The sequence below is a fragment of the Hermetia illucens genome, chromosome 1 (genome assembly GCF_905115235.1).
Source record: "Hermetia illucens chromosome 1, iHerIll2.2.curated.20191125, whole genome shotgun sequence".
Lineage (NCBI taxonomy): Eukaryota > Metazoa > Arthropoda > Insecta > Diptera > Stratiomyidae > Hermetia > Hermetia illucens.
The window spans coordinates 4,480,621-4,494,534 of record NC_051849.1 but is presented as its reverse complement, the minus strand read 5'-3'; positions in this window follow the sequence as shown (position 1 = coordinate 4,494,534).

Genomic DNA, 13,914 nt, shown 5'->3' with positions numbered 1-13,914 from the left:
CTTCTACGAGGCAACAGAACGAACCCTCGAAGTCTGTCCCAGATATGATATCAAAATCATACTTGGGGATTTTAACAGCCAAGTAGGGAAGGAGCCCGTATTCAGGCGATACGTTGGCTCCCATAGCTTACATAGGGATGCCAATGATAACGGACTGCGTATTATTCAGTTAGCAGTGTCATACAAAATGGTTGTTGGATGTACCAGATTTGCGGGGAAAGCGGTCCACAAACATACATGGGCCTCTCCAGACGGGACCACTTTCAACCAAATTGACCACATGTTGATCGAATACCGCCACCTCTCAGCCTTGATGAATATCAGAACATATATGGGGGCCAATATAGACTCGGATCACTACCTCGTTAGCATGGTGCTCCGAGCTCAAATAACAACACCACCCAGAATCCCCTCTGACAATCAGGTGCGAGTTAACACTGAAGCCGTAGTCAATAGAGATCCTGGAGATGAAGCATCAACAAATGATCTGAAGAACGTTGTCATTGATACGGCCATAAACATACTTGGCTCCAGCCGCAAAAGGAGCCGGAACGGCAGGTTTGACGCTGAATGTAAGCTAGTAAAGGAATGGAAGAATGCTTCATACCGAATAACGTTGCATTCGCAAAGAACTCGGGCACGCGCAGAAACTTATCACGAACTCCGTCGAGTGGAGAAGCGATTTCACAGACGGAACAAGGAATCCTGGGAAAACCAATAAGTCTGTGAACTAGAAAAGTACAGGGAGCAACCGCACCAGGCGCAGAAAGCGGAAGTTTTACCAACAAGTCAGCAGGATGAAACCTAATACACCTCGATGCTCATCCTGCCGAGACAAAGAGGAAAATCTGATTTCCGACAGAATGGGCATATTAGAGCGATGGGTTGAGTACTTTGATGAACTATTGAACTACCAGAACATCGGCGAGTTGGAGGTCCTGCCAGCTGAAGACGACGGACAAATACTGCCACCACCAAGTATTGGAAAAACAGTCCGTGCAATTCATCGGCTAAAAAATCATAAGTCGCCAGGAGCCGATGGAATTACAGCCGAATTGGTTAAATATGGAGGCGACTAGTTACATCAAGTGGTTCATCAACTTGTGATCAAGGTATGGGACAGCGAATCAATGCCTGACGATTGGCAACGAGGCATTATTTCTCTCATACATAAAATGGGAGTTATCACACAGTGCAGCAATTATAGAGGTATCACGTTGCTGAGTACTATCTGTAAGATATTCTCCTTTAGCTCGCTAGGCCGGATAGCTCCATAGCGATGGAAAAACTGTTGGAATATGGATACCAATTGCACCACATATTCATCGACTTTAAAGCCGCCTATGGTAGCATTTTTTTTGGGGGGTAGGGTAGGTGAATGCATTTACGCACACAGTGTTGGACTCCCGATTCGCTACGTCGTCGGACTACCAACTAAACACCTCCCAACACCTCCCCATCGTCAGAGAGCTAGCCTGGCACCGTTTGCCACATTACTTCGGGCTAGTCCCCGAACTCTCCCGCTTTGCGGAGCCTTCAAATCAGGGAATTCTTTTCACCAACGGGAGCGGAGAGAAGGAAAGGAACTGTCAATTCAAGGAACCCCCTGCCGGGTCCTCCACCGGTCGAGTTCTATCTTCTTAGCAACGAGAAGGGCCCGAACGTAATGGGCCACACGGTTCCACCTATCAGCAGTCCTCAGCATCTCTTCGACAATGTTGTCTGGAGAGAGATTCCCTGTGTTTAAATAGAGCTGCTGACGAACCCCATCCCACCTTCCGCAAGAAAAAAAAAGTGTAGTGGGCATCGTCCACAACTCCATTGCAAAACACACAATCCGGAGAACGCGCCTTTCCAATCTTGTGCAGGTAAGACTGAAAACTTCCATGCCCACTTAAAAATTGGGTAAGGAAATAGTCAGTCTCACCATGCTTCCGATTCAGTCACGCAACTAAGTTGCCGATGAACCGCGCAGTCCATCTGCCTCTAGTTTCATTTTGCCAAGAGAGCTCCCACTCGTCTAGAGTGTGTTGCCGTTCTTCGCGAGCAACCTTGGGGTTGTATATGGCCTGACGTTCCTTAACAAGAAGGGCAACGGGGATCACTCCCGCGATCACCATCACGGACGGTTCAGAGACAGTGCGGTACGCAGACGCCACCCGTAAAGCTTCCCGTCTCTGTACTTGCGCGAGGCGTTTACAATATATCTCCTTGTTAAATGCGCCAGCCCATACATCTGCGCCGTAGAGCAGGACAGACTGCATTGAACTCATCAACAGACGTCGCCTACTAGACGTAGAACCCCCAATGTTTGTCATTAGCCTACTTAACACCGAAACTCCAGCCGCAGCCTTGTTCGCTGCTGTTTTGATTTGCTCAGAAAAGCTCATCTTTGAGTCAAGAGTCAACCCGAGGTACTTTACCGCTGATTTTGACTCGATGATCGACTCGCCGAACGATATGGGACGCAGGGTCGGAATTCTCTTTTTAGTCAGGATGGCAACTTTGGTTTTTTCCAGTGGAAGGTTGAAACCATGAGTAGTCATCCATCCGCTTACCCGTCGCATCAATATTCCGAGTCTGCTTTGCGCCTGTTCGACAGTGCGCCCAGCAATAAGCACCGCGTTCCAGAGGTCCAGAGGTCTGGCCCTAGGATGGGTCCCTGTGCTACATCTGACGTGATCTCCATCCTCCTCTGACCTTCTAGTGTTTCATAGAGCAGCGAGCAGTTCTTCAGATAGTCCCTCAATATCCGTAAGAGATAGTTCTGCGCGCGGAAAGTATTGTCTAGTATGCCTAGAATGCGCCTGTTCGACAGTGCGTCCAGCAACAAGCGCTGCGACATCATCTGCATAGCCGACCAGGCCCGTCTCTTCTGGCATGTCGAGTTTAAGTAGACTGTCTGTACCCCCAACGTGACCTCCATTCACCTTTGACCCTCTAATGTTTCATTGAGCAGGGAGCGGTTCCTCAGATAGTCCCTCAATATCCGTAAGAGATAGTTCGGCACGTTGAAAGTATTGTCTAGTGTGCCTAGAATGTCTTTCCATCTTACGGAATTAAAGGCGTTTCTGACGTCAAGTGTTACGAGGAGCACCACCCATCGAGTTCGTCGAACGGCGTCCACGACTTGCATAACAGCATCAATTGTCGATCTCCCTGCCCTAAAACCAAACTGCCGGGGAGATAAATCTCCGGCAGCGCGTATCGCTTCAGCGAGTCTACTTCTGATGAGCTGTTCGAACACTTTCCCAGCAATGTCAAGCATACATAGCGGGCGGTATGAAGACGGCAATTCGGGGTCGTCTTTCCCTTTATGGATCAGCGCAAGCCTCGCAACCTTCCAACGAGCAAGGAAAATGCCCTCTTTCAGGCAAGCGTTGAATGCGCCGCGCAGTAGGTCTGGCCGGTGTTGGAATACCAGTTTGTATACCTCTGCTGGAATACCGTCGGGTCCTGGCGCCTTCTCGTTTTTCATAGAGAGGACTGCTTGTTCCAACTCTTTTATAGAGAAAAGTGGACAGTCCTATGCGGTCTCCGTGCCGACATCATCATCCCATACGGGGTGCGCAGGGAACAGTGCCCTTAAAATGCAGTCGATCTGCTCGGCCTTAAGTGAACAGGGTTTCCGCAGAGCCCCGATTTTTTGGATTACCAGTTTGTAAACGAGTCCCCACGGATCCCCATTCACCTCGTCGACCAGATCTTGCCAGCAGCGAGCTTTGCTCTTGTTTATTGCGCTGCGGAGTCTCCTTTTGGCTGATTTGTACTACATCATTATGGTACATGCCTCCTCCCGATCGCCTAGACGTTGTGTTAAGCGGCGGAGCTGTCCACCAATACATGGAAGGTTTGCCGCGCCTCGATGTCTTCCTGGGTATGGAGGCTCCGCAGATCGTCGTTATCAGGTTCATAACTGAATTTACGACAGTGTCAGCTACAGCACCACCGCCCCCAGGAGTACCCTCCAGCGTGGGCCTATGATAGCATAGCCAGGGTAAAACTGTACATGGCCATGAGAGAATTCGATATCCCGTCGAAACTGATAAGACTGACTAGCCTAACCCTGACTAATGTGCGAGGCCAGATAAAAGCAGCAGGATCACTCTCAAGACCATTCGACATCAACAACGGTCTACGAGAAGGTTGTTGTCAGCCAACAGAGCCTATTTTAGCTTACAAAAGCTGTTCCGCTCGAAACGTCTCACCATAGGGTCCAAGCTCTTACTGTACAAGACTATGATCTTGCCAGTCCTCATGTATTCCTCGGAGACTTGGGTTCTTAGCAAGAAGAATTGCGAACCCTTGACCGCGTTCTAGAGAAGAACCCTCTGAAGAATTTTTGACCCCTTACATGAGGATGGACGATTCCATAGCCTACATAACGACGAAACCTATGAGCGATACCATGACCGTCCGGTTGTGGATAACATCCGGCTCAATAGGTTACGGTGAGCGGGTCACTTAATTTATTTATTTATTTATTTAATTAACCGACAACAAACAGAAAGAATTCCAATTAATTATTGTCCTCAGGAGGAGGAGAAAGCAAAAAACTTATCCTACGTTTAAAACTACTTAAAGTAGGGAAGTTAAAAGGACCAAGCTGTTTTGCATTATAATTTCGGCAAAGCCTGGGAATCGGGGAATGAAAATAGGCTTCGAGCTCTGCGAAAGGCACGTTGAAAATATCTGCGTTACGTGTGTTATAAGACGCAGGACGGCAGGTGATCTCGTCAGCGGCGGAGCAGTCCATCAGGCCCGAGGAAAGTTTAAAGAATGTGCATAGATCCAGATAGGATCTACGCTGTTGTAGGAAGGGAAGGTTTAGAAAGCGGAGGCGGGAGGGGTAATCCACACGAGGGAAGCTTTTCTTAAAGAAGAGAGAACGGGTGAATTTACGTTGCACATTTTCAAGGGCAAGACAATCACAGTTACGGGAGGGTGACAAAATCACGGAGCAATGCTCGAGGGTATTCCTCACGAGGGAATTGAAGATAGCTAAGGAGGGTTGGATGGAGTCAAAATCAGCGGAGGAGCGAAGTATAAAACCTGCTGCTCGTTTGATGACATCGAAGCAATGAGTGGCAAAGCGGAGCTTATTGTCGAAAGTGACCCCGAGGTGTTGAGTGGAATTTAAACAGGATAAGGGATGCCCCTTAAGAGAGTAGGAGAAAGAAGTGGGTGAGGATTTTAGGGAGTAGCACATAGAGTGGCATTTTCTGACGTTTAGCGCTAAACCATTAGTCGAGCACCAACGAACCAGAGTGTCCAGGTTATTCTGAAGGGAAACACAGTCCATAGGCGACGATATAGCGGAAAACAGCTTAAGGTCGTCTGCATAGAGCAAACAGAGACAAGTAAGGAGGGGAGGAAGGTCGTTAATAAAAAATAAAAATACCAAAGGACCCAGAATAGACCCCTGTGGGACGCCAGAAGAGGGGGAGAAGGAGCGGGAAGTACAGCCGTCAAAAGAGACGCGGCAGGATCGATTGGAAAGGTAAGAGACAAGCCATAAAACAAGTGGTATGGGAACGTTTAGGGACGAGAGTTTGGATAGAAGTATCTTGTGATTTACAGTATCGAAGGCTTTCGCGAAGTCAGTGTAAATGGTATGCACTTCTTGCCGTGAATTTAGACATTTGGCGACAAAGTTGGTAAAGTCAAGCAGGTTGGAGGCAGTGGACCTACGTTTAACGAAGCCGTGCTGCTCTTTCACTATGTGTTGGCCAAAGTGGGCGGACAACCAGTCGCTGACATATCTTTCCAGGATTTTGAAACAGGAGAAGAGGAGGGAAATGGGACGGTAATTCTCGACAAGTGAACGATCGCCACTTTTGTGAATGGGGATAATGATAGCCTCTTTCCACAAGCTGGGAAAATGATTCTCTTCAAGGCTTTTGTTGAAAATAAGAGATAGGAGAAGGGAGATGGACTTACCAGTTTTGATCAAAAAGAGGTTTGGAAGACCATCGTAGCCAGGTCCGACATTGGCATCAAGTTCGCCAATGAGGTATTCGACAAGGATAGGAGTAAGAAGGGGAATGGTAGGCGATGCGGGGCAGGCTACATCTACTATCGGGAGGGATTCGGAGGAAGGAGGAGGAACATAGACTGACGAAAAGTAGCGGCAGAGTAAATCACAAGATCGTTGAGGGGAGTTAGCAGAGAAGCCAGCGAATTTAATGGACGGAGGGGATAACTGGGCAGGGCAGCGGGAGTTGCGAATGTGGGACCAGAAAGGTTTCAGATTTCCGCGCTTTAGTGAGTCTTCCACGCTGGACAAATATTCGTGTCTGGACTTACGTATTAAAGATTTGACCAAAGAACGAAGGGATTTGAAAAAAACTAAGTCAGCAACGTTTCTAGAAGACAGGAACTTCTTTCTCGCAGTCTGTTTTTGACGTAGTTTTTTGTGAATTTCAGTGGTGAACCAGACAGGGTAAGAGCGTAAGCACTTAGGAGAGGAGGGAACGTAACAAGGAAGAAGATCAGATAATATGGTATAGAAAGTGTTGAGTGCTTGGTCACATGTAAATGGAGAGAGCAGGGGGACCCAGTTGATTGACGCCAGGGCTGAGTTCAGACCTTCGAAGTTCGCCTTACGAAAGTTGAACTTAGTAGGCTTGCGAGCGACAGGAGAGTGGAGTCGGGATATCTGAACATCGAACTAGAGAACAGGATGATGGGCGTCAGGGGCAACGTAAGACGGAGCATGAAGGGATTGGGAAGATAACGTACAGGAAGGTTAGAGAAGACAAGGTCAAGAGTGCGATCTAATTGGTTTCTAGAAAGGTTAAATTGGAGGGCCCCACAGGTGTATGGATCCGTATCCGTATGGATGAGGATGATCCCACCCGGAAAGTCTATAAGGGCAATATCTATGGTAGAAAAAGAAGGCGAGGCAGTCTCAGCCTAAGATGGACGCCAAACAGCTTTTAAGGATATCTGGAGTTCCTTATTAAGGCAGGCCTAGACCGGATACTGGTTGTTGCGCCGTTGATAATGATGATCATTTTCCATGTGGACAGTTTTCACTCACACTCACTATAATGAGTGCTGGCCTAAGTGGTATTTTACGAGATAGTTGCTGCAACATTTGAAATTCCATTGCTGGTATCATGCTCCTGCCATACTCCTGCAGAAAACGCATGGATCCATTGGAACGTATAGTTACGCTTTTAATTATCGAAAGAAAAATCCATGCAAAAAAAGGATATACGAGTTTCGGTTTTGATATCGGAAATTTCATTGATTATTTTATAATGGAAACTGGAATATGCATGTGAATATGAATCGGTTTAGGTATATGAGCCAGTGGATCTAGGATGTAAATTACCAATCTTATTGAGATACTTTTCACCTTTAAATTTCGAAGCTTTGGCAAACCAAGTTCTATCGAGAGTACACAGAGAAAAGATAAATGAATCTGAGTTAACAGAAACCGCCTATGGTAGGTCATGTCCGATAATGTTGGTTTTAAGAAAAAAAACTTCCAATTTTCGTTAACATGCCGAAAGTCTATGGTACTTTCTTCTGCAACTCTCAACTTTGCCAATTACACTATCGACTAGTCGCAATGCCTTCACACTATGAGACACCAAGATACAATCGGAAGGAGAAGATAATCGAAACGTAGTTAGATAAGTACTCATTCCGCCAATAGAACTCTGAACAGCATCTCAAACCGTTACTATTGATAATGGCGGACAGCAAAAGCAATGGTCACAAAATGGAATCTCCCAGTTCAATTCAATTAATTATAGAAACATTGGCGGTCATTAGTGAAGAACTTGAAGCATTCTACTGCAGTTTGTATCCGTAATCCACTGTAAGTTTGATAAATTTTCAATATAATGCAATTCAGCAGAGATTCGAGTAGAAATTTTCGAAATTCCCTGGCTGGACGAGGTGCCTGTTGTGCTGGTATGTGTCCTTAGTTGTTATCCCGAGTGAAAAGTTAAATATTAATAAAACATTTAGCTTTGAAATGTATTTAATTACACACATTCTGGGAATTTTCACCTAAGTCGCATTGAATTATTGATGGAAGCAAGTATGGATAAAGGTAAGGCATAGGGAATTCTCTGCAGTTGACGCCACGTTTCCCAGCTACCCTTATTAGATTATCGTCCTCTGTAGATCTGTAGTGAGGGAAAAGATAAAGGCGCCAAAGATGAGGATAAGGAGCCATGACATTGTTTCTTAAACACTTCGGTTACAGCTACTCCTGGTCTCAAGGGGGTCGTCAGCGATCTTAAATTGGGTTGCTTCAGTACGGGGGGGGGATGATGATTTCCTAGCTGGCATAATACCTGCATCCTAGGCGAGCGGCGAATGGCCGATACACGCCGGGACACACAGGAAGTTCCCGGAGCCGTCGACGACTGCTTATCGACGTCTATGGGTTGATGTGAGCTTAATTCTGCCAAGGTATCAGGTACCAGCCCATTCGGGACCCTGGTCAGGTTGTGGCGAGTTCTAAAATGAGTGGAGAGCGCCGGTGGCGTCATCCGACCGCTCGCATTCGCAACATTCGAAATAAATTTCGAATGCCGCGAATCCTACCGCGCAACATCACTCCGTCCCCAGATGAAACCGAGGGGTTTCAGCGACCGAATCCGGAACTGTGTTCCCCATCAGTCCTTGAAGCGAACGCGCCGTTGTTTTCGGGCGCACACCGGCTTTAACCTGCACAGGGAGGCCGCCTTTTTGTGTCCACCGATCTCGAGCGGAAAGAAATGTTCTCCCCGCTCGAGAACGCGGTACGGACCTTCATAAGGAGCGCTGCAGCGGCTTCCGGAGGGCATCCGGATACCGAATTCTCTCATGGCCGTGTACAGTTTTACTCTGGCTATGCTATCGTAGCTGGCTTTAAAGTCAATGAATAGATGGTGCAACTGATGCCCATATTCCAAAAGTTTTTCCATCGCTTGCCGCAGAGAGAAGGGGGGAAGAGGAATGCTCTCAAAAAACCCAAACTTGAACCCAAGAGGGGAGAAAGTCCGGGTAGGTCAGGGGTGAAGGCAGGAATAAGGAAGCCCGCCATTAGCTATGCTAGTGCGATTCGACTGGTCATACTTCCAAAAATGTTTCCGAAGAAATACTCACTCGTGAGGAGAAGGAAACTGTCGAGAACCTTTTCTTCAAGCAGATGTGCAACGGATGGACTGCGAAGCATGTATTTCATCGGTATACGTTTACAAGTAGGTCACATACTGGTGGATTGCGCGACCAAGGATACTGTAGAGTGGCTTAGGACTATAGTTCCTAAACTGCCTGGCTGGGAACTGTCAACATGTGCTAGAGATGATATACCAGAAGCACACATGTTGACAGCGTTTCTGCTGAAAACCGCACCAATAGAGATAGAGGATCTCTTGGGGCTCCTAATCACTCACAATGAGGATCTTCATCCGCGATTATTGAGAGCCTTGAGAAGCAAATTAGAGGCCAAGGGTAGACTCCTCACGATCGGGGTGGACGACCGAACCCTGGAGGCAATCAAACGTTGGAGTTGCAATATAAACTACAGTCTTGGCAACATACCTGTGCACATGCACAGGCAAAAGCCGAGAAAGGACACTTCGGAGGAGACATCTAGTGGAAAACTTACCGAGATCCCCGAAAGGATCTTGGAAGTCATAGAGGCAGAAAGGACTGGATCAGTCAGGGAAGTATACCTGTTGAAGAGACCAGATGCTGGAATACCTGGACCTAGATCTTCAAGGACTTAGGCTGGAAGCGACGTGCAGGAAAGCGCCAGATCGGTAGAGGAGGATGATACTCCGACAGCGTAGAAAAGCTCGAAACAATAACGCCAATGGCCAGCACTAAAATAGCCCAGATAAACCTCCACCATGCAAAAGCTGCAGCTACGTAATTGCAAGAGCAAATTTGAAGGTGAACATTGGAATAATGCTGGCTCAGGAGCCCTGGGTATACCGGGGGATTCGCGGTCTGCAAGGAGGAAGCATGCAGGTAATTTGCGAGTCCTGTTGCAAAAAACCAAGAGCTTTCATCATCTTCGCCACCCGTTTCAACCGAGCCCTCATCGGTCTCGACGAAGAGACCATCGGGCTTGTTTTGGACGTGCTTGAGGATTGCTCTTACGTCCGCTTGAAGGAGCAGATAATTCGACGACTTTCGGTGAATGAGGAAGCACACCTTAATGACTTACTACATGAGCTGACGTTAGGTAATCGTACTCCCAGCCAGTACTCGAGAAATGAGTCTGTTGAGTGGGAATAAGGTTGGCTCAGAGCTGCTAACGTCCCTCTGCAAAGGCTCTCGGAGAGCACTAGCGCCATCTTGACCTGCGTGGGCACGGGATCGTAGGAGATGTATGTCCGCCATAGCCGAAAAAGTACACGAGGTGTACGCGCGCACCGTGTTCGCGGAGGCTTCTCGAGACACGACTCCCAAGGTTGATGAGCATATGACCATGGTGACGACATTGGCTGACGCGGCCACAAAGCTCACACCGATGGTAGGGGTTTTGCGTTCGCAAGGTAGATTTCGATCGCAATCACGGTCGAGCTCTGCTTCCCGAAATGGGCGTTCGGGTAGTCACATGATTTGCTAGTACCATCATAAATGCAGAGCTCAAACGACTGAATGTTCCACCGGATGAACGTTTAACATAACAAAAAACAAGACTCGCTGGGTACCTCTGCAACGGCCACTCGTACCACGTTGCCTTGCCATTTTCGACCCCCTGAACAAGCGTTACTTGCTGGTCGACACGGGCGCTGAGGTGTAGGTTCTTCTGGCTGCCGCAAACTCTTCTCCCATTCGCACCTATGACTATAGGCAAGTGGACGTGAGTCTTGGACTACGCCGAACCTTTTCGTGACGGTTCGTTCTGGCGGACATTAGCACCCCCATATTAGGCGCAGACTTCCCGCGTCACTATGGGCTGTGGGTGGACCTGCAAAACAAGGCCTTGTTAGATTCCACAACCTCTCTACAGACATCAGGGAAAATTTCTACCTGCAAAGACGACAGTCTTTCGATTATTTTCGAAGACGTTACCGGCCAACGCATTCGCGCTCTCCTCAGAAAGTACCGCAACATTACTACGGAAAGTAGTTTCTCCAAACCGGTTAAGCACAATGTGCACCATATCAACACTACCGGCTCTCCAATCTTCTCAAAGGTGCGTATTCTTTCACCTCAAAAGCTGGCTGTTGCGAAGAAAGAGTTTGACGATTTGATGAAACAGGGTATCTGCAGACCTTCCAATAGCTGTTGGTCCTCTCCACTTGATTTGGTTTCTAAGGCAAATGACGGCTTTGCGCAGATTATAGGCGTTTGAATGCTCAGACAATTTCAGGCCCATACTCCTTTTCACTTATCCATGATTTCGCACACTCTCTACATTTGTGCTTTTACGATCTTGGATCTAGCCAAGGCGTATCACCAAATCCTTGTCTCTCCCGAAGGTTTTCCGAAGACGGTTATCCGCACCCCTTTCGGGCTCCTAGAGTTCATCAGGATGAGTTTTGGCTTGTGCTATGCTGCGCAGGTTTTCCAGAGGTTCATCCACTCTGGTCCCATCTTCTACAGAAACTGAGAACTTGGACCATCTCGAGTGCATAAACAATAAAACAATGCAGATTCCTACAGAAGCAGGTCTCGGCCACTTAATAACCCCTGACAATATCCAACCTAATCCAGGCTAGGTTGAAGCGATAAAGAGCTTTTCTCTGTCAACAACGGTGATGATTCTGCGAAGGTTCTTGGGCATGTTAGACTTCTATCGTCGTTTCTTGCCCAAGGCCGTTCATCACCAAGCGATCCTTAACGCCTACTTGTCTGGGCCCAGAACCAAAGACTCCCCCAAGGTTGCGTGGCTTACTGAGGTCGCCCATGCGTTTGAGTCGGCCAAACAACAGCTTGTTGATGCAACACTGCTGGCATTTCCCTAGTTAGATGCACCCCTAGCTGTGTTCATCGATGCCTCAGATACTGCGGTAGATGCCGCTCTTCACCAACGGGTGAATGAAATCTGCCAAACGTTAAGCTTCTTTTCACAACAACTCAACCTAGCTCAACGTAACTACAGCGCCTATGATCGTCAACTACTGGCCGCGTACCTTGCTATAAAATATTTCCGATTCTCCCTTAAGAGCAGGCCGTTCACCATGTTCACGGACCACAAGTCCCTTACTTTCGCGCTTAGACAAAAGCCCGACAAAGCGTCCCCTCGCCAACTTCCGCATTTGAGTTAAATCAGCCAGTTTACTTCTGATATCCAACACATGTATGGAAAAGGCAGTGTTATTGCAGACACTTTGTCTCGAATCCCGCCGCGGTCGATCAGCAATCGCTGAAGCACAGAAAGACCAAGTAGAGCTTCAGAGCCTGAAGGAAAACTCCAAATACAAGTTCAAGGAGTTTCCTATTTTCGGCACAAACTCTTATTTACTGTGCGAGACCTCAGATAAGGGACGCAGGCTATTCATTCCGGCCGATTTTCGCAAGGAAGCATTTCACGCACCCAGGCAACAGGACGACAAACTGGTTAATCCCTGGAAAATACTTCCGGCCGTCCACGAACAAGGACGTCAACTCTTGGGACAGACAGTGCGTCGCGTGCCAGTAGTGCAAGGTCAACAAGCACGTACGCATGACAGGTTTACGTAGTGACCTGAAGCAATACCTCTGACTGACATTACGGCGCAATCATGTGCCGAGGCCCTCTGTCGGGAGTGGATTCCGCACTTTGGTGTACCAGCGTATACATTACGGACCAGGAAATGGAATTCGAGTCTGCTCTTTTCGCAGAGTTAGGCAAGCTTCTTGGCTACAAACGGCATAGGACTACTGTATACCATCCACAGTTTAATGAGATGCTGCAACGTTGGCACCGGACGCTAAAAGCCGCCTAATGGTTCGTGACGATCCGTCGTGGTTGCAGTCCTTGACTTTCGTCCCCCTCAGGCTCCGCATAGCCTACCGAGAGGGATTTATGGCCAACCACGCGGAGATGTTGTACGAGGAGAATCTGCCTATTCCGCCGATCCTGTCCTAGATATCACAACAGGGTTAGGCGACTATGGCATGCTGCGTTTGCTTAGAGACACGGTTTCGAAGCTGCGACTGGCTCCATCTTTCCAACACGCGACATCGGAGGTCAACACCCCGCCTAAGGACGTCGAGACATGCTCACAGATCCTCATTATAGCTGACACTCCTCAGAGATTGCTGTACCCACTATACGAGGGCCCCTTTAAAGTCCTGGAGCGAGGTGAGCACTTCTTCCAGCTTGACTTTCGGGTCGGACCCAAATAAGTCTCCTTGTCGAGGCTGAAGGTCTTTGCCGAACCGGGGTAAATAATAAATTTAAAAAAGAAAAACTATCGAGAAACGCGAATGATTAACATTGAAAGGACTTTAGTATCGATTTTCCAGGAGTGTTTTACTTGAGTGCGGATATGTTTGTACCGTTTGTTCTAAACATTATTAATTTTTCAATCAATTGGTTGCAGAGGAGCCTCGGATTGGATGGGATTCGCAACCACGAACTCGACAGTTGAAACGAACGAACGATGTGCGCATTTCATGGAAAGTGCGTTCCCTATACAGATCGAGGCAAATTTAGAAATATAAGCCTCATTAAATTCCATGCCCCTACGGGCTGCAGAGTCGGAGAAGGATACCTTTTACGATGCAGTAAAACGAACCCTCGAAGCTTGCCCCAGGTATGACATCAAAATCATAAATGTCAGGCGATGACGGCTTTACGGTTTCTTACCAAGGCAGAGGCAAATCGTCAGACGCTGCCTCACTTCTGTCCTGAGAACAGCGTGACCGAGGCGGCTCGCAGGTGTTAAGTGCTCCGTTATATAATTCGCAGAACGCAGCATGACTACAAATTATATTGAGCGTCAATTCGACCGTACTTTGGAC